The sequence below is a fragment of the Ochlerotatus camptorhynchus genome, unplaced genomic scaffold (assembly GCF_037179485.1).
Source record: "Ochlerotatus camptorhynchus isolate MF236.1 unplaced genomic scaffold, CSIRO-AGI_Acam_v1.1 ptg000550l, whole genome shotgun sequence".
In the NCBI taxonomy this organism is placed as follows: Eukaryota; Metazoa; Arthropoda; class Insecta; order Diptera; family Culicidae; genus Ochlerotatus; species Ochlerotatus camptorhynchus.
In genome coordinates this window covers 4,010,070-4,029,131 of record NW_027041033.1, presented here as the reverse complement: position 1 = coordinate 4,029,131, position 19,062 = coordinate 4,010,070, and the positions used below count along the sequence as shown (strand labels likewise).

The window sequence follows — 19,062 nt, the reverse complement described above, 5'->3', positions numbered from 1 at the left end:
CATCGTACTGAGCGGATCTGATCCGTTTAGCTCACTAAGGTGAACTGGTTCTTTAGATCAGCTCATTTTGAAATAATGAAATATTGACACATTGGAAACCCCTTCACTACCCAAGTAACATTGAAAGTTTCATCGAGGTTTAAAAGCATGCTACAAGTCTAAATCATGGTCTACAGAACCTTCATAAAATTGTTACTGTATTATTTTATATTTGATATTCTAAATCTATAAGTTTACAGCGTGCCTCAACTTTTCAACAGAAGACGCATGACGACACTGAGTCATTGAACAGCTATCGCGTACACCAAAATGTTCCTACTGATCTATCGATGCATCAAAGCAAACTTTCAAATGGCATGTAAATAGAGAGCGGTTGAGAAAAACTGTACTAGGGAGAGCCATACCTCGTCCAGCTCCCGTCGCTCAGTGAACTAGCTCTAACTGAGCTTTCACATAGCACACAGACGCTACCGTCTAGCGATGTGCGGTATATATCGGTAAGACAGAAGGAAACTAGTCGACAATTTCATGGTGTTCTAGCATGATCCTTTTACCTCACCTTGATTGTCCAGCTCCCGCGTTCGCGCTCTCGCTCAGTGAATTAGCTCAAGCTGTCGCATTCACATAGCAAACGAACACTAGCGTTCAGCTCCCGTTCGCGGCTCTGTGATCTATGGTGATGTATGTGGGCGTCTTAGTGGAATACCTGTATAAAGAACAAGAAGAAGTCTGCACATTGTAGACGAAATACGCGTATCTGTCAAGGATAAGCAAATAAAGTAGTGGAATTAAATGGAAATTACTCTCTCTTTATATCTGTGATCTAGTTGTAACTCACTTGTCATATAGAAAACACACGCCCTCGCTCAGCACAAGCTGTCAGCTATTTTGGTGTAGTGTGCGGGTGAGCTACCGTTCATTTAAAAAGAGCGATCGTTCACTCGCTCATACTGGTGAACTAGTTCTTTAGCATTTCCCACCGCTGTTTTGATCGCTAAATCTGCTCTAAAATTCTCTGCTTAAATCTTCAAAATAATCTTGAAATGTATCAGTTCCTAAATGGCTTAAAAAACGCCAATATGACTTCAAAATCGATGACTTAACAATGCCAAATGACACTTAGAACGCCAAATAAGGTCTAAAATTGTATGATAAATCAGTCCTAACACCTTCAACATAGAACCTCAATCCGCAAAAAAAGCTGAAGATCTCCAAAATAATCTTGAAAGGTCAAAATGACCTAAAAATGCCAATCCAACCATAAATTCGCCAACATAGTCCCATGAAAGCTTAAAGCCAGGTTTAGGCGGGGCAAGCCAATTCAAGACCAAGAATTGAAATAGCCTCAACTCCATTTTGTAAACAAACCCTACCTGTTCATTATGTTGTTTTGCCTTGGCGGACTTCAGTTCGCGAGAAAATGGCCGTACAAGGTTTGTTTACAAAATGGAGTTGATGATGTTTCAATTGTTGGTCTTGAATTGTTCAACTCACTTGACTCAAGTGACTTGACTTCAATTCGATTGACTCAGCTTGTTTAGACGAGGTAAAGTTGATCAACTGACTTGAACTCAACTAGGAAACTTGGAAAAAGCTTAGAAGAACGAAGCGTACAGAACGTAGCTTCCAGAAAGAAGATCCAGAAAAAGCCAGAAAGAAACGAAAAATAAGCTTTAGAAGCAAGTAGCTTCTAAATAGAGCTACCTGAAGTAATATTCCAAAACCTTCCAGATACAAGGTTCTAGAAGAAGCTCTCGGAAATAATGTTCTAGTAGAAGCATTCAAAAAGAAGCTTCAATAAGAAGCTTCTAGATGACGAAAGCTAAATGACGAAAAATAGGCTTTTAGAAAAATTAAGCTTCTAGAAAGAGTTCCTAGAAATAATCTTCTAGAAGCTTCCAGAGAGAAGTTTCTAGAAAAAGCTCCCAGAAAGAAGCTTCTAATAGAAGCTTAAAAAAAATACAATGACGAATATTCTAAAAGAAGCGTCTAGGACGAAACTTCTGGAAGATGCTTCCAGAACGAAGTTTCTAGAAAGCATTCAGAAAGAAGATTGCAGAAGAAGCCTCCAGAAAGAAGCTTCTAGTAGGGGCTTCTAGAAGAAGCTTTCAGATAGAAGTTTTAAGTCGAAAAATACGCTTTAAGAAGCAAGAAGCTTCTAAAAAGAGCTCCAAGAATTAATCTTCACGATGCCTCCACAAAGAATTTTCTACAAGAAGCATTACGAAAGAATCTTCTAGCAGAAGCTTCCAAAAAGAAAGTTCTAGAAAAAGATTCCATGACTAATATTCTACAGTTGTTTTTCAGAAGAAGCATCCAGAAAGAAGCCTCCAGAAAAGCAGCTTCTAGAAGATGCTTTCAGAATGAATATTAAAGACGAAAAATAAGCTTTTAGAAGAAAGAAGCTTCTAAAAAGAGCTCGCAAAAATACTCTTCAAGATGCTTCCAGAAAGAAGTTTCTAGAAGATGCATTCAGAAAGAATTTTCTAGCAGAAGCTTCCATAAAGAAGTTTCTAGAAAAAAAAAATCCATGACGAATATTTTAGAAGAAGCTTTCAGAATGAAGATTCGAGAAGAAGCTTTCAAAAAGAAGCTTAAAGACGAACAATTAGCTTTTAGAAGTAAGAAGCTTCGAAAAGAGCTCCCAGAAATACTCTTCAAAATGCTTCCAGAAAGAAGTTTTTAAAAGAAGCTTCCAGAAATATTTATTTAGTAGAAGCTTCCAAAACGAATCTTCTAGACAAAATTCCATGAAAAATATTCTAGAAGAAGCTTCCAAGAAGAAGCTTCTAGAAGAATGAAGTTTCTAGAAGAAACTTTCAGGAATAAGAAAGAAGTTTCTTGAAGAATCCTCCAAAGAGAAGCTTCAATATGGAGCTTCCAGAAGAAATTTTCAGGACGAAGCTTCTAGAAGAAGTCTCCATACAGAAGCTTCTAGAAGAAGGCTCCAGAGAGAAGCTTAAAGACGAAAGATAAGCTTTTAGAGCTTCCAGAAAAGATTTTCTGGTTGAAGCTTCCAGTTTTTACGAAAAAAAAAATCAATGACGAATATTCTAGAAGAAGCTTCCAGAATAAAGTTTCTAGAAGAAGTATTCAGAAATATGTTACTAGAAGAAGCCTTCAGAAAGAAATTTTTAGAAGAAGCTTAAAGACTAACAATAAGCTCTTTGAAGTAAGAAGCTTCGAAAAAGAGCTCGCAGAAATACTCTTAAAGATGCTTCCAGAAAGATTTGTTTAGTAGTAGCTTCCAAAACGAAACTTATAGGCAAAATTCCATGACAAATATTCTAGAAGAAACTTCTAAGACGAAGCTTCTAGAAGAATGGAAGAAGAAGAGAACTAAAAGAATGGAAGAAAGACGAACAATTAGCCTTTAGAAGTAAGAAGCTTCGAAAAACAGCTTCCAGAAATACTCTTCAAGATGCTTCCAGAAAGAAGTTTTAAGAAGAAGCTCCCAGAAAGATTTATTTAGTAGAAGCTTCCAAAACGAAACTTCTAGACAAAATTCTATGACAAATATTCTAGAAGAAGCTTCTAAAAGAATGAAGTTTTTAGAAGAAACTTTCAGGAAGAAGATTCTAGAAGAATCCCCCAGAAAGAAGTTTCTTGAAGAATCCCCCAGAAAGAAGTTTCTTGAAGTTGGAGGCTTCAATATGGAGCTTCTAGAATAAATTTTCAGGATGAAGCTTCTAGAAGGAGCCTCCATACAGAAGCTTCAAGAAGAAGGTTTCTGAAAGAAGCTTAAAGACGAAATAGCTTTTAGAGGTTCTAAAAAGAGCTTCCAGAAAGAAGTTTATATAAGAAACTCCCAGAAAAAAATTACTGCTTGAAGCTTCCAGTTTTTAGAAAAGAAAATCCATGACGAATATTCTAGAAGAATCCCCCAGAAAGAAGTTTCTTGAAGAATCCTCCAAAGAGAAGCTTCAATATGGAGGTTCCAGAAGAAATTTTCAGGATGAAGCTTCTAGAAGAAGCCTCCATACAGAAGCTTCAAGAAGAAGGCTTCTGATAGAAGCTTAAAGACGAAAGATGAGCTTTTCAAGCTTCTAAAAAGAGCTTCCAGAAAGAAGTTCATATAAGAAGCTCCCAGAAAAGATTTTCTGGTAGAAGCTTCCAGAATGAAGAAACTAGAAGAAGCATTCAGAAAGAAGTTTCTAGAAGAAGCCTCCAGAAAGAAAATTCTAGAAGAAGCTTCCAGAAAGAAGCTTTAAGCGACAAATTAGCTTATAAGGAGTAAGAAGCTTCTAAAAAGAGCTCGCAGAAATACTCTTCAAAATGCTTCCAGAAAGAAGTTTCTTGAAGAAGCTCCCAGAAATATTTGTTTAGTAGAAGCTTCCAAAACGAATCTTCTAGACAAAATTCCATGACAGCTTCCAAGACGAAGCTTCTAGAAGAATGAAGTTTCTAGAAGAAACTTTCAGGAAGAAGATTCTAGAAGAATCCCCCAGAAAGAAGTTTCTTGAAGAATCCTCTAAATAGAAGCTTCTATATAGAGCTTCCAGAAGAAATTTTCAGAATGAAGCTTCTAAATAAAGCCTCCATAATCCTAGAAGAAGGCTCCTGAAAGAAGCTTAAAGACGAAAGATAAGCTTTTAGAGCTTCCAGAAAGAAGTTCATATAAGAAGCTCCCAGAAAAGATTTTCTGGTAGAAGCTCCCAGTTTTTAGAGAAAAAATCCATGACGAATATTCTAGAAGAAGCTTCCAGAATGAAGAAACTAGAAGAAGCATTCAGAAAGAAGTTTCTAGAAAAAGCCTCCAGAAAGAAAATTCTAGAAGAAGCTTCCAGAAAGAAGCTTTAAGTGACAAATTAGCTTATAAGTACTAAGAAGTTTCTAAAAAGAGCTCCCAGAAATACTCTTCAAGATGTTTCCAGAAAGAAGTTTCTAGAAGAAGCTCCCAGAAAGATTTGTTTAGTAGAAGCTTCCAAAAAGAAACTTCTGGACAAAATTCCATGACAAATATTCTAGAAGAAGCTTCCAAGACGAAACTTCTAGAAAAAGCTTCCAGAATGAAGTTTCTAGAAGAAACTTTCAGGAATAAGATTCTAGAAGAATCCTCCAGAAAGACCAACGCACTCCAACACAAAGCGATACTTCATTATCTTGCAGCTGCTCTTCATAGAAGAGTTGAGCTAGACTAAATGCAAAGGCGCGAGAATCTGCTCTATCCAAGATTCTCAGACGTTTGGGTTCAAATCCCGGCCGCCCTGCACTTTTGGCTGTTTTAACCTTCCTAATCCATGTTTGAACGGATTCTTGATCTATTAGCCTCAAATGAAAGATGAAGGTTCCTTAAATAGCACCCTGCCCACGATTTCTCCAATTTGGCCATTTAAGCTTCCTGGCACAGATTCCGATGGAGCACAAAAGGACACTTCGAAAAACTCATGTAAGTAGACATTATGTCATGGACCAACCGAAGGATCTGACCACATCCGGATACCCAGAACCGGATCCTGGAGGGCTCAAAAAAGAAACTTTCTAAACCTCCTGTACTGGTACCGTCCGACGGCTCAACATTTATGATTTCTAATCCAGAATTAAATAGACATTATGCCATGGACCAACAGGTAGATCTGGCCACATCTGGATACCTAGAACCGGTTCCGGTTCTGTACTGCTACTGTACTGGTACCGTCCAACGGCTCAAAATTTATGATTTTTCATCCAGTATTAATTAGACATACCATGGACCAACAGGTGGATCTGGCTACACTCGGTGTGGGTCATTTTAGACCCTTATGTACAATGTGTCACTTTTTTAGTAGCGTCACTCCTACAGGTCGCTGACAGCTTGAGGTTTTTTCCAGTATGAAAATTTATTCGAATTCATATTTTTTCCTGATACTAGAAACAATTCTAAGTTCAATGCTGACCACAGATCCAAATATCAACCGAGATCTGGTCATTTCCTTGAAATCGGTTCCAGTAAAGTGACCAGCAATGTTAATATTTTGAATCACGTCAATATGGGTATCAATCCTCATTAATTTTCAGCGCGATGTCTGCAGAATCGCTTTCAGCGTCACAAGTTGCGATGGCCATCGTGGAGCAGGTTCTGGGTTCCTCGGGGGGAAGTGGCCAACTTGAGACATGACCGGAACCATAACAATGTGGGTGTCAAGCTTCAAGATTTTGCAAACCAAGGCAAATGGTAGCTTTTTCATGTTCACAGTTTTTTCTCGGTTCTCTGAAGCGCAGGTTATGAGTGCCCCGGGGGGAGTTGGCCAGTTTCGAACATGACCGGAACCATGTTAAAATCGATGTCAAACTTCAATTTTACAACTTGGTTCTGGATGCCACGGGGAAATTAGCCGATTTGCGGGACATGACCGGAACCATATCATTATGGGTGTCAAACTTCAAGATCTTGGAGCAGGTTCTGGGTGACCCGAGGAAAGTGTCCAATTTGAATCATGACCGGAACCATATCAATATGGGTATCAAACTTCAAGATTTTGTAAACCAATGTCAATGGTAGTGTTTTCATGTCGATAGTTTGCCATTGTTACCCTGGCGCAGGTTCTGAGGGCCCAGGGGGGAGTGAGAAATTTCGAACATGACCGGAACCATGTTAATATGGATGTCAATCTTCAAGATTTTACAAGCCAGCACCAATGGCAGGTTTATCAGGTAAACAACTTGCCATGGCTACCTTGTAGCAGGTTCTGGATGCCGTTGGGGAAGTATCCCAATTGGGGGACATGACCGGAACCATATCAATATGTGTATCAAACTTCAAGATTTTGCAAACCATTGCAAAAGGTATAATTTTCATGTCGACAGCTTGCCCCGGTTACTCTGGAGCAGGTTCTGAGTGTCCCGGAAGGAGTTGGCCAGTTTCGAAAATGACCGGAACCATGTTAATATGATTCACAAACCAACATTAATGGCTGTTTTATCATGCAAATAATTCAGAACAGCGGAACCATTTCAATATAGGTGTCAATGCCAATGGTAGTTTTTTTTCTTCATATCGACAGCTTACCCCAGTTTCCTTTGAATAGGTTCTTGGTGACCCGGGGGGAAGTGGCCAATTTGAGGCATGACCGCAACCATACCAATATGGGTATCAAACTTCAAGTTTTTGCAAGCCTCTGCTAATTGTAGCTTGTCCCCGGTCTCCTTAGAGCAGCTTCTGAATGCCCCGGGGGAAGTTGCCAATTTGGGGGACAGGACCGGAACCATATCAATATGGGTTTCAAAGTTCAAGATTGATTCAGATTTTGGAGAAGCTTCAAATCGAAATTTTTGTGCGGTGCATCAAATACAGATGGAAAATGTGGCATCACTGCCCCAAACCTTCGAAAAAAGAAGTAGTCCTACGTAAAAAAAAAACGCCTAAAGTTATGCCAACTGGCCTGGTTGGCCGAATTTTGAAATTCGTCCAGGCGAAACTACTGCCAATGAAATCAATTTCGACCTTTCGAAACTGGCATTAAAATCCTATTAGGGTCACCCAGCCCCTCCTTGCTCCCGCATGGGGCGGGAAAACCAACCAAAGACCATACAGAGCGAAAAATATCCGCATTACGCTAATTGTCGTTCGTTTTGCGCCCTGTCGTTTGCACTGTTTCGCGAGCAAGCGCCGGTTGTTGTTTCTGAAGGGGTTGGGGAAATTCGTCTAAGGCAAAAACAGATGGCGTGAGGTGTAGTTTTCCACGACGTCGTCGACGACGCGCGTGTGACAAAAGAAGAACTAGCGTCATCGTCGTCGTCGTCGTCGTCGTCGACGACGTATGAGAAAAGTGATTTCCTCATTTTCCCGTAAGCTTTTGAGCGGTTTATTAGGAGTAGGGATTCTGATTTCTCTCCCTCTCTCTTTCTCTCCGTCCGCCGTCCCTTCTCTAGACCAACAATTGAAATAGGCGGAACAACCAAAAGTAAACAATGGCTTTAAACGCAAATTTCTCTAGAATCAAAACACACAAACGCCATTCGATTAAGGTTGTTTGCTCTTTCAGATTCTGGCGTTAGATTGCGGCGTGGATGTGTTTTGATGCTCGAGAAATTTGCGTTCAAAGCCACTGTTTGCGTTTTTGTTCCGCCTATTTTAATTGTTGGTCTAGCCTTCTCCTTGTTCTCTTTTTGGCGTTGTTAGCATTAGAATTGCGACTTCGGAAGGAAAGCGGATACAGCCAGGAGCACATGGCGGTGGTGGGTGTTTGGATGTTGTTCTGATGTATGTGATTCTAACCTCAAAATGGGTTTTTTGCTGTGCGGGGCACGACGAGCCATGAGGGATCGGAATTTAATGAACAAGAACATAATTTGGACCCTTATCAGTCCGTCGTTGGCCGCCGAGCTATTAATTGGCGGCCGGAAGTTGGCGTATGTGCTTGATGGCGATTTTAATTCGATTGCAGATATATGTACAAACTGCGACGAAAGTGGCAATAAAAATGATGTAAAAAACGGAAATCGATTCCCCTCTCGGACCGAACCGTACCCGAACGTGACTCCTTGCGGCGGCAAGGATGAGACATCTTGCGGTTTTCCATTGATCAGCGGATGCTTTTAAGTTATTTATCATTCATTATGTGCTGTGGTGACCCTTTTTGCATCATTTACATTTTCCGCCATGCCCCGGATGCTCTGTTTTTACGACATTGTCATAACGATTCGATTAGCGCAGTCTGTTTGTCGATTTTTTTCCTTTTCAAAAGCGCGATGCAGCAGATATAAAAAAAAAGCTCAATTGTAGCGCCATTTTCAATAGCCTTGCCCTGGCACTTGTGGCGTGACGTGGTGGTAGGCATACATATATGTAGGACTAGGTACCTAAAAGAGGCCCATCGCGGTCGAAATTGCAAAACTGGCAGTCAGAACTTGCCAGAAACACCATCTATTCCGACTCGTGTGGCTTTGGCCTCCTCAGTGGGTGCTTTAGTAGGAAATAATCGCCAGAGAATCACGCTTTCCGCGGAATCAAACGTGTCTTGTTTGGTTGGTTGGTTGGCAATGAACGAATGGAACGGAACCGGGAACGTGGCATCGCTCCTGTCCGGAAGGGCGGCTACACAATTGTTTCTTTAAAACGCTGCAATGCTTCCTGAATCATTAAAAAAAACAAATCAGTTTAACCCTCTTTTCAGGTTTGTCGCCACTCATGTTTATTACTCTGCCCGTATTGTTTAGTTAGAGGAGTGTAGCGACGGGAAAGCGATAAAGAAGTTAAATACTAGTAGACTTCTCTAAAAGACGCTTCTAAAAGATCCGAGTATCTAACTGTTTACGCTTGCCCGTCGCTATGCTCCTCTAACTGAAAATAAACACGAACAGCCTAATAAACCTGAGCAGATACGCACCCTGATACGTAGTTTGACTAATTCAGTCGATCACTGCTAATAATTTCCCGAATAAAATGTGCATTTACCTTTTTTCCCACGTCCGGAAGGGAGCAGATGGCAGTATCTACTTAGAATCACTTAAAAAGAGCAGTCAAAAAATGAGATATAGCGGAAGTTTCAAAAGAACCGATGCCACTAACCTTTGTTCGCGACTGTCGATGGTTCAAACGGAAGCGTCGTTTTACAGTTTGTTATGGAGTGTGGCGTTTTGGCTTTTTCAGTTTTGGGCAAACATGCTATCGTGTACCGCCAGTGTCAGATGACAGGTGTTTTCAGATTTTCCTTGTTTGAAAAAAGAGCTGTGAAAAATGACTTGAACGTTGGTCTAGCCGTTTCAGGATGGTTGTAATTTGAAGATTGAATGTCCCATTTTGGGCCTACTAATCATTAGCTGATTGTGGAGCTCATATTTAGAAAGCATTTTTCGTTCAAAGACAATGGAGTTCTTTAGTTGCTTTCACATCTAATTATTCATATTTTCCTAGATTTATATTCTATCCTAATCGAACTTGTTCTTGTTAGATCATATGTTAGATTTAAACATATCTAGATAGAGCTGGAATTAGGCGTAACAACTTTTGTGAACAATGTCTTCTCTCGAGGATTTTTTAGGAATTCAAGGCACGCCAACGCAAACCAACATTACCGTCGGGTAGAGGAAGTCTTACCCTACCTCATGGTGATGTTGATTTGCGTGGGCGAGCCTTGACTTTCAAGACATCATCAAAAGAATTCTAGTTCTATCTTGATATGGGAACTGACATCCGATTGATGACATTGACAAATGTCCAAAAAATACTCTTTTACAAATTTATGGTGGCCGTTTTATCGTGATGGTTGAGCAATGCTGAGCTATTAGGTTGTGAAACACAGATTAGACTGGTGGCTCGGCTGATGAGCTGTATGATGTTTGGAATGAGGGTATAGATGGCCCACAGCGACTCACGAAGAGCTACTGATTCCGATCAATAGCGGTGCGGCTTCTTCCTCCTTCTATGGATGATCGTGTGCGATGCAGTTCACTGCTTGCAGGTAGCCTTTCGTTGTGTACTGGAGAAAAATGTTCAACCCCATGCGCCGAAAGCACTGCTGCTGCTGCAGCTGATGTCGACGACCGGACACCACCACACACGGTGATTCGCACAACTGAATCCGATCAGCGGTTGAGGTTAGCAGCAAGCTGCTTGCGGGAGGCCTTTCGTTGTGTACTGGAGAACACCACCACTCATCACGCGGTGATTGAATAAACACCGTTTGGTGCGACCGGATGGAGTTCAACTTTGAAATCTGTGTTAGGAAATCGCTTTTCGCATCAACTAATTATCAAAGCAACAGTTGTACATTCGAGCAATTTTCAATAGTGACATTTTGAAAAATGATAAAGTCTTAATCAAACAGATGCGTAGAAATATATCTGATCGATTGGTGATAACATTATTGAAATTGGTCCAGGGGTAGCTGAATTATTAACGTTCAAAATCTTTCATAATTTTGTTACATGTTTCATTATCGGTTTTCACAAAGTGTACCCCCATATAGAAATCACAGACGTAGTCCTACGTCAAACAATCGGTTAGGTTAGGTTACTTTACTAAAGAGACTTTCAGCCATTGGCCATAGGAGGTTGTCACCGGTAGCAGGCTTCAGTGAGGGGTTCGCTGCCGGCAACGAGCACCGAAGTGGTAGTTATCAAACTAGGTGGAAGAGCTCTGCATCTTTAAGAAAACCTAATTGAGCAGCGGTCCGGCTTGCGTTATTGCTGAGCAAGTCTTTTACACTGCTTGGAATCCCGTAAAGTTCTCCTGCTTCCTGGTATTGGGGGCAGTGACATAGAAAATACTCAACAGAGTGATGAATGCGGCATAGGGAGCAAATCTTGTGGAAATCACCGTTTCCACTGAGGTTGTGGGAAAGGCGAGTGTGGCCAGATCTTAGGCGGGAGAGGACAATTTGGGAGCGATGTTCTGCTGGATCCTCCCATTTGCCCGTGTTTATTTTGATTTTACCTGATGAAGAGGACGCAGGAGTTAATCTAGTCCCTATTCCAGGCTTCCCAAGTAATGCTAAAAATCCAGTTTTTGCGATCTGGTCAGGGACTTTACGCATATAGGTCTACCGGAGGAGGCGAGGCGATCAGCTTTCACATTGCCTTGGATTCCGCAGTTGGTGGGTATTCAAGCGACAGTAGTGCCACTCGGGATGATGGCCTGTATCCAGGGGGTGTTCGGCATCAATGGCGGCTACAACACTGGCTGAGTCGGTGAAAGTGACGATAGGTTTGCTTGACAGAGTGGAGATGGATAGAAAGCGGTGGCAGCTTCAGCCGAGAACACGCTGCACTGGTCTGGAAGGCGGTAACAAACCCTAGCTTCGGGGCTGGAAATCCCAATGCCGAATTTACCAAGGGATAGTGATCCTGTCAGAGTATCGGTGTTAGATTAGGTTACGGTGGGTCTGGGTAACGGCAATGGGGTTGGAACCGGCCTTGAACGTTTGTTTCATTGTCTGATCGATGGCCATTTTTGGCAGGTTCTAAGTGGACACTGGAGGGAGGGTCTGGTTGGCAGTTCTGGTAAGGAGTTGGTTGGCCTCCTAAAGGAGGAACACACCTTCGCTAAAACCCATAGTCTTCTCAAGGAATCCGATGGTCCGGCGGCAGATGGTCCTGTCGATAAGTCGGTCAAAGAGGAGTATGCCGCCCTCAACGTAGGCAGCTAAACCAAGGGTGGATGGAAGTAGACCGGATGTGATGCGGATGGCCCTTTGATAGACAGTTGATAGTTTTTCTACGAGGGTCGATCGAGCCATGCACGTGAGTTCGATCCCGTACGTACGCCTTGGAGATACGGATTTGTAGGTGCCGGTTGCTGTTGGGATGGCGTCTGGTGAGGGAGAGATTTTGAGGTAGACGAAAATAAAAACATCCACTCTCGGAAGGAAGCAGATCGATGGTTTCCGATAGAGACCTGGAAGATGCGGTGCCCCAAGAAGTTCTGATTGAAATGAAGAATATATCCCTTGAGTCCCCAGTTAACGAGCTGTTGGAGAACCGCCGACATGCAGGAACGGTTATAAGTTTTAGAGATGTCTAGTGCAGCTATCTCAACGTGTTGATCGCCCATCATAGCGTCATGGAGGGCTTGCCCAAGCGTACCAAAATACGTAACGCACGCTGCCGGTGATCTAACAAGCTGTACTCATTGAAGAAGCTGCAGAGACGACGATTGACCATCCTCTCCATAACCTTGGAGAGGCAGCACGTGAGTGAAATTGGGCGGTAATCTCCAGGTGATAGGGACAATCAGGCTGTGATTGCATAGCGACGGTTAAACGGTTGATTGTAGTCGTCGTCCGGGATAGGGAAGTTGGCGATGGAATTGAAAGTTGCGTTTTGCTTACGCCGGAAGTCCGCCGAGTAACTGTCGATAGCTGACAGGGCTTGAAAATGGGTTCCAAGCCTATCAGCGATGACGGCGGGATCCGTTGTGGTAGCGTCGTCTGTCTTGAGGGCAATACGTTGCTAGCTTCTTCTGCCCCTGAGGGCGTCAACCCTCCCCCACAGGTCAGTTTGGTTGGAATTTATATTTTTGAGGAAAGCGCTTGGGCTGCCTTCGAGGCACGAACGACGTTTCTGCAATCGTTCCTCTTGCGACGGTAGTGAGCCTCTAAGCAACTGATAGGGTCTTCTGTCTGGCCTTAACAGTCTTACCAGGGTTGGACCTTGTTTTCGGGATGGAGGCGGAGGCGGCATCAGCGAGTCCGTGAGTTCGTCGATTGATAAAGGACCCATATTGGTGCATAGGCTTTCAATTACGTTCCCGATAGAGGTGGTGGTCACTACTCATGGGGTCTTGTTGTACCTGCCACAGTAGTCGGTTTACCAAGCATGGGCTGGCAAATGTAAGGTCAATTGCCGATTTCATTTGGCCCCTGGTGAAGGTGGGTGTCCCGTCATTGAGCACGTCCAAGTCAAGGGCTTGCGCTGAGGTGAAGACGTCGAAAATCGATGTTGGATGCCATTTTTGAATCCACGATGATGGTCGTCGGTTTTATAAATACTGTCCAATACCCAAGAATACGGGTGTTTCTAGAACGAAGACGACGTGTAGAGGTCAAAAAGCAATGTTGGACGCTATTTTGGAATCCCAGATGGCGACAATTGGTTTTTGAAGTTCTGTCCAATGCCCTACAATTAGGTATTTTTCAACGGACAAGATCAACGTATCGCGATATTCAAGAAGAATGGAGTCCAAGCTATGGTTGAGTTTGACAGCATTCAATCCGCCACCAGAGCCCGCGATGCATTGAACGACTGTGACATCTATTCCGGTGGCTGCACACTGAAGATCGACTATGCCAAGCCCGAAAAATTCATTGTTTACAAAAACGACACGGATTCCAGTTGGAACTACACATTAGAAGCAGCCGTCGCCAAAGATGCCTGCCCCGTTGCTACACGAGATCCTACCATCTTCGGTGGAAGACCGACCCCGTACAACGACCGTCAATCATTGATCAACCATGGTTCTAAACCAGCCCTTCTGGAAGCCGGCGGAGAAAACGGATTTCCACCGATTTCAGGGTTTCCGTCGGAAAACTGGATTCCAACACCGACCTGAACACACGTCAGATTGATGAAGGACGCACCGCTGACCCGAAGCGGACCAGCCAACTTCATTCAACCGGCATAGCAACAGGGTGCAGTGATGATGGTCTACGGACTCGATAACAACACAGCCAACACCGATAAGCTGTTCAATCTGTTCTGCCTGTACGGAAATGTTGTCAAGATAAAGTTCCTGAAGACCAAAGAGGGTACCGCAATGGTCCAGAGGGGAGACGCCATCGCAGTCGAACGCAGCATCCAGCACTTGAGCAATATTCCAATCGGAAATGATGTTAGCAAAATTTAGATTGCATTTTCCAAGCAGAACTACTTGTCAAAGTCCACCAACCCCTACACACTGCCGAACAATTCGATCAGCTTCAAGGACTACAGCGCCTCCAAGCACAATCGCTATCTTTCCCGAGCAAGATTCTCCACTTCTTAAATACCCCACCCGAGGATCTGCTGCTGACTGCCACCCGTCGTAAGTAGCTGAAATCGGAACGTTCCTCCTCCGGATTGGTCGATTTCCCGAGCGTAGCCCTGGCAGTGAACGCCATCATGAAGTGCAACCACATCGCGATCGATCACAAAGGCATAAAATTCCCGTTCATTATGAAGCTGTGCTTCTTTTCGTCCAAGACCAAACAGTGCCAAACAGTGCCAATGACTGTGCCCACGTGTGCCCAAGCTTGTTTTTGGCACACTGTGCGGAGTGGCCATTATCTCGAGATACGGCTTATACAGGAAGTTCGCATGCACACTAGTTCCACATAGTGAGCGAGTTCTGAACAAGTATGAGCACTTTTCAATGAAAACAGTATCCTTGAAGTGTTGCAAAGCTTTCCAGTAAATTAAAAATCAGTATAGAGTTTAAATTTCAGTTGAATAAAAGTGGAATTAGGTACAGCAAAATAATAAACATGGCTCGAATCAGTGCGCGTAATTGATGATATCAGGATCTCGAACTAAGCAAAAAATAAGTGGATTTTTGGAAAAGCTTTGAGCTAAGAGCATGAAATGTAAGATTCTAAATTTGAAAACTAAAAATCTGGAGCTCATTTTGAGATGAATTAAGACCTGATGAAGCAATTAAGATATTGTGACAAAGAATTTATTGACCATTTGATATTTGAAAAAAAAATCTGTGATAGATTCTGATGCTCGACTTAAAACACTCGATTCTGAACTCAGACATTTGTTTCAGGATAATGTCCTCTAGTATTCGAAATATCTTGGAAAAAAGTTCTAGAATCGTAATTAAAATTTATCTTAAATCACTCTCAAAGTTTACTTTACACTTTATTTACAAAACTGTCTAATTCCGTCTGATTTGATTCTTAAAATATACTAATCACGACTAACTTAATTGACAACATCATTTAATTGGCATAGATATTTGAATCTCTATGAATATTTTAATTAAATTCTCCATTTCGTGGATAGAGGGCGGGCTCTTCTCCCCATCTATTGGGACGTTCTTCCACACGATGGCTTGATTTGGTTTCTGGTTGTATGAAATTATCTCTGAAAGGAGATTCTCTATCACTCCCGCCGGTTTCGCGTAAGTATCCCTGCTTACGGGTCCTTCCCTCCGCTTTTGGCTCTTTATACTGGGGATTACCAAGACATAATTTTTCACAGAGAAAAAAAAAACTAGGCCATAGCAACAATAATTCAACATCTTCTGCACCATCGTTCACCATTAGCCCCCCCTAACTGCTCCACCAACGCACAATATAACAAATTCTCCCCAAAACTCAATTACTTATTTAACGTTCATTAAACCAACAATAACTGATGGCGATGGGTGCCAGTGCCAGAAAGAGAGAGAGAGAGAGAATTGCAGGGGAGGCTAAAGTTCCCCAAGGACGTTACGGAAAACACATAACCTCACACTTTATAACAAACAACAGTAGCCTGGTTTTCGAAGTAGAGCCTACCACACGTTCGAAGGGCAGCTTAGCTCTTCAGTAGGGAGGTAGACAGGCAGGGCAGACGGTGGTGGCTTATAGCGGATTTGTTCGGTAAAAGAGAAAGCAGAGGAAAAAACTCCGCAGGGGAAATCGAAAATACAGCACCAGTTCACCTTTGCCTCCTCCGACCGCCTCTTCCGCCGGAGTAATGTTGATGAGGACATCCCACATCCTAGCAGAAAAAGCACATGTGAGCCACGAGTGCCGCAGTTTGGGCGGGTGTCCTGCTGACGATATATGAGTATGATTGTATGTTCCATGCGACTCCAAGTGGGAGAAGTGGATTCTTGTGTACGTCGTAGTTGGAGCTTTTTTTTATGTCTTATGCTTTTGTCGTCGTCGTCGTCGTCGTTCGGTGAACATAACCCCACACACACGTGAAGAAGATGGGAGCGACACCGGATGGACTTTCCTTTACCGGCTTTTTGTGTGTGGGGAGTGAGCGAAAGTCACGTTGAGGTAAGGACGACTAATGGCGGTGTCTATAATGTGGAACGAAGAGGATGTTGTATAGTTGCTAGTTTTTTTTTTGCAACCTCAGCAAGGTGTACCACCTGCATGGGCGTTGGCTTTGGAGGGGTACGGCACATTTGATGTACTCAATGATGTACTCTAGAGTCGATGAATAGGTTCGTGTTGCACGATCCTGGGAATTGCTCAGAATTATAGCAAGGAATCTCAGGAATGAAGAAATTTACAATACTACTTTTAATATCCTGATGACCTTGTCATGGTGATAGCGAAACTACAGTAGAGAAATAAGGCTTTTTCTTGTGGGGTTACGTTAAATCGCAGGTCTATGCCAATAAACCGCAAACCACCGATGCCCTAAAAACCAACATTACTCAAACCATCAACGAGATTCAGCCCTCCAGCAAGCGAAGTCGAGGCGGCTATTTGAACGATGTCATATTCCATCATTATGGAAAACCCTTTAAAACAGGAAAAGGTTGCGAGCCCATATTTTGCCTGTACGTCGTGTATTCGAAGTAGTGGACTGGTGACTTTCAAACCTCTATTTGTTTACCTTTGTTACATACGACCTATTGAAAAATCACTCCAGATTTCCTTTTCCTGGGCCGTCATATCATTTCGAATAGCTTTATGTGGTCGGACTTAAACGATCGCAAGCCACAGTGGATGTTTGTGATGTACGGAGCTAGGTGACCTAATGGTGACCATTTTTGCTTACTGAGCAGAAGATCGTGGGTTCAATATTAGACCACTTTAAATTACAGAGTTCATATGATCAACTTTGCAACATTTGAAAGTACCGATTCACCGCAGGTTGCACACTGAGGGTGGATTGCTAAACCCAAGCCCTACTCATTTGGTTATTTGTGCGGATTTCGCAGGATACCGTCAATTGCGGAGAAGCAACTATGCACCAGAATGCTCATGCTTGCCCCTGGATTTGGGGAATAATAGCTACAGGATGACGCTCATTTAGATTGATAATTTACCGCTGGCGGTGATGGTGTCCGAGATGTATTTTCGCTAATATTTTAATTTCACTGAGTTACAGAATCACAATAAATAGGCCATTAGGTTGCAAGTTGAAGAAGGAAAGATTGAACGTTGAAACTGTTCTAGAATTTTTTTTTTGAGCTTCAATTAATGGAGATCGGGGTCATTTTTTGAAATTGTGAATTGAGTGTTATCTGTTAGACTGTGGGAGTGGACTACAGAGAAGATTTATAAAAAAAATTGGGCGCATATAAAGAGAATTCTATGGACAGAAATTCTACATAAAATAGCCCCTTGGATTTCCCGAACTATTCACAGAATTTATTGAGAGTTCTCAGGAATTTAAGGATTGCTTCCAAGGTAATTCTGCTGACCACATTATTCCTGGAAATTCTTAACAATACACCCAACCCTTTTTCCGCAGTTCAACTGAGTTGATCATTTGACTTGCCCTGTCTAAACTCAACTTAAGGGAGTGGTGAAATTGAATACATACTGCTGTTATAAAAAAAAAAACGTTATTTAGGGTCATTTTTACATTCAAATCAATTTCTAAATGCTCAGGGTCTTCTAGTTTCACAGATTTGTATTCATTGGAACCAATATTGTTTTATTTGTGAGCGTTTTGAGAGTTGTTGAACAGGTAGATTGAGGTTAGGGCGACGCCACTGTTCTGACTAGAATTCCAAAATAACTATGGGATTTATAATATTCAAGATAGTACTGAGTAAAATTCCAGGGCAATTCTCTGGAGTATTCGATGGTAGTAATTCTGAGGAGAGCTTCAAAACAAATTTCGTGGAGTGTTCTTATGAAATTTCTTGCAGAGTATCAAAGTAACTCAAACGAGAATTCTATGAGCATTCAGTGGATAATTTGGGCGAGAATTCCTGAGTTTATTACAATATGTAGGGCTTTCGGTAGTGATAAACGTCGCTAGAACTGTTCCACAGCCGCAGACAGTATACGAGCAAATCAAACGCGTACTCTTTTGCCTGTGGATTTAAGGAAATACCTCAAAGCGCCTCACCCATTAAGTGAGTTAGGCAAAGGAGTATGCTTTTGATTAGTATTATCGCATCATTGGCTCTTCGCTCAATTTCAACTTCTGTTCAATTTTCACAATGCCGTACTCTAATGGAGCTGTACATCTAATCTTCAAAACTTTCTCTAGCAAATAAACTATCGAAGTAAAGTTTCATGTTGATATTAGTTAGTATAGCATTTTCTGCCAACTCTGTAATCGCAAACTTCACGTATGAAGTAACAAACACTTTGATTGAATATAATATTGGTTTGAAATTTGAAAATAAATACCTTTAGAGAATTCCTACAGTATTGTGAAGCAAAAGAGAATACCAAATGAGAGAAAGTCTCCACATGGACTTCATTTATTTATGTTTATTTATGGTATGGTCAACAGGTAAAATATTCACTTATTCTAGACAAATTAACATAAAATACTCTTGAAATTGCACTCATTTCTAAAACGGGAAACATTGAAGTCAAATACATTGTTTGTAGCATCTGTTAAAGATGCGACACATCCTCCGCATGGGATCATTCCATCCGTAGTTGGTTCGTGAGAGCAGTGATGCAAAATATCATGACACTCACGTGACACTCGTCTTCACATCATAACTCAGTGAGAGTTAGAGCCATG

At 42.0% G+C, this 19,062-nt stretch overlaps 1 protein-coding gene and 1 pseudogene across 5 annotated transcripts in view; both read left to right on the top strand.

The window, feature by feature from the left end:
* Nucleotides 1-19,062, top strand: part of Adar (Adenosine deaminase acting on RNA) — a 164,025-nt gene that overhangs the window by 27,208 nt on the left and 117,755 nt on the right. The window lies entirely within an intron of this gene.
* On the top strand, nucleotides 13,565-14,733 carry LOC135713257 (heterogeneous nuclear ribonucleoprotein L-like; annotated as a pseudogene).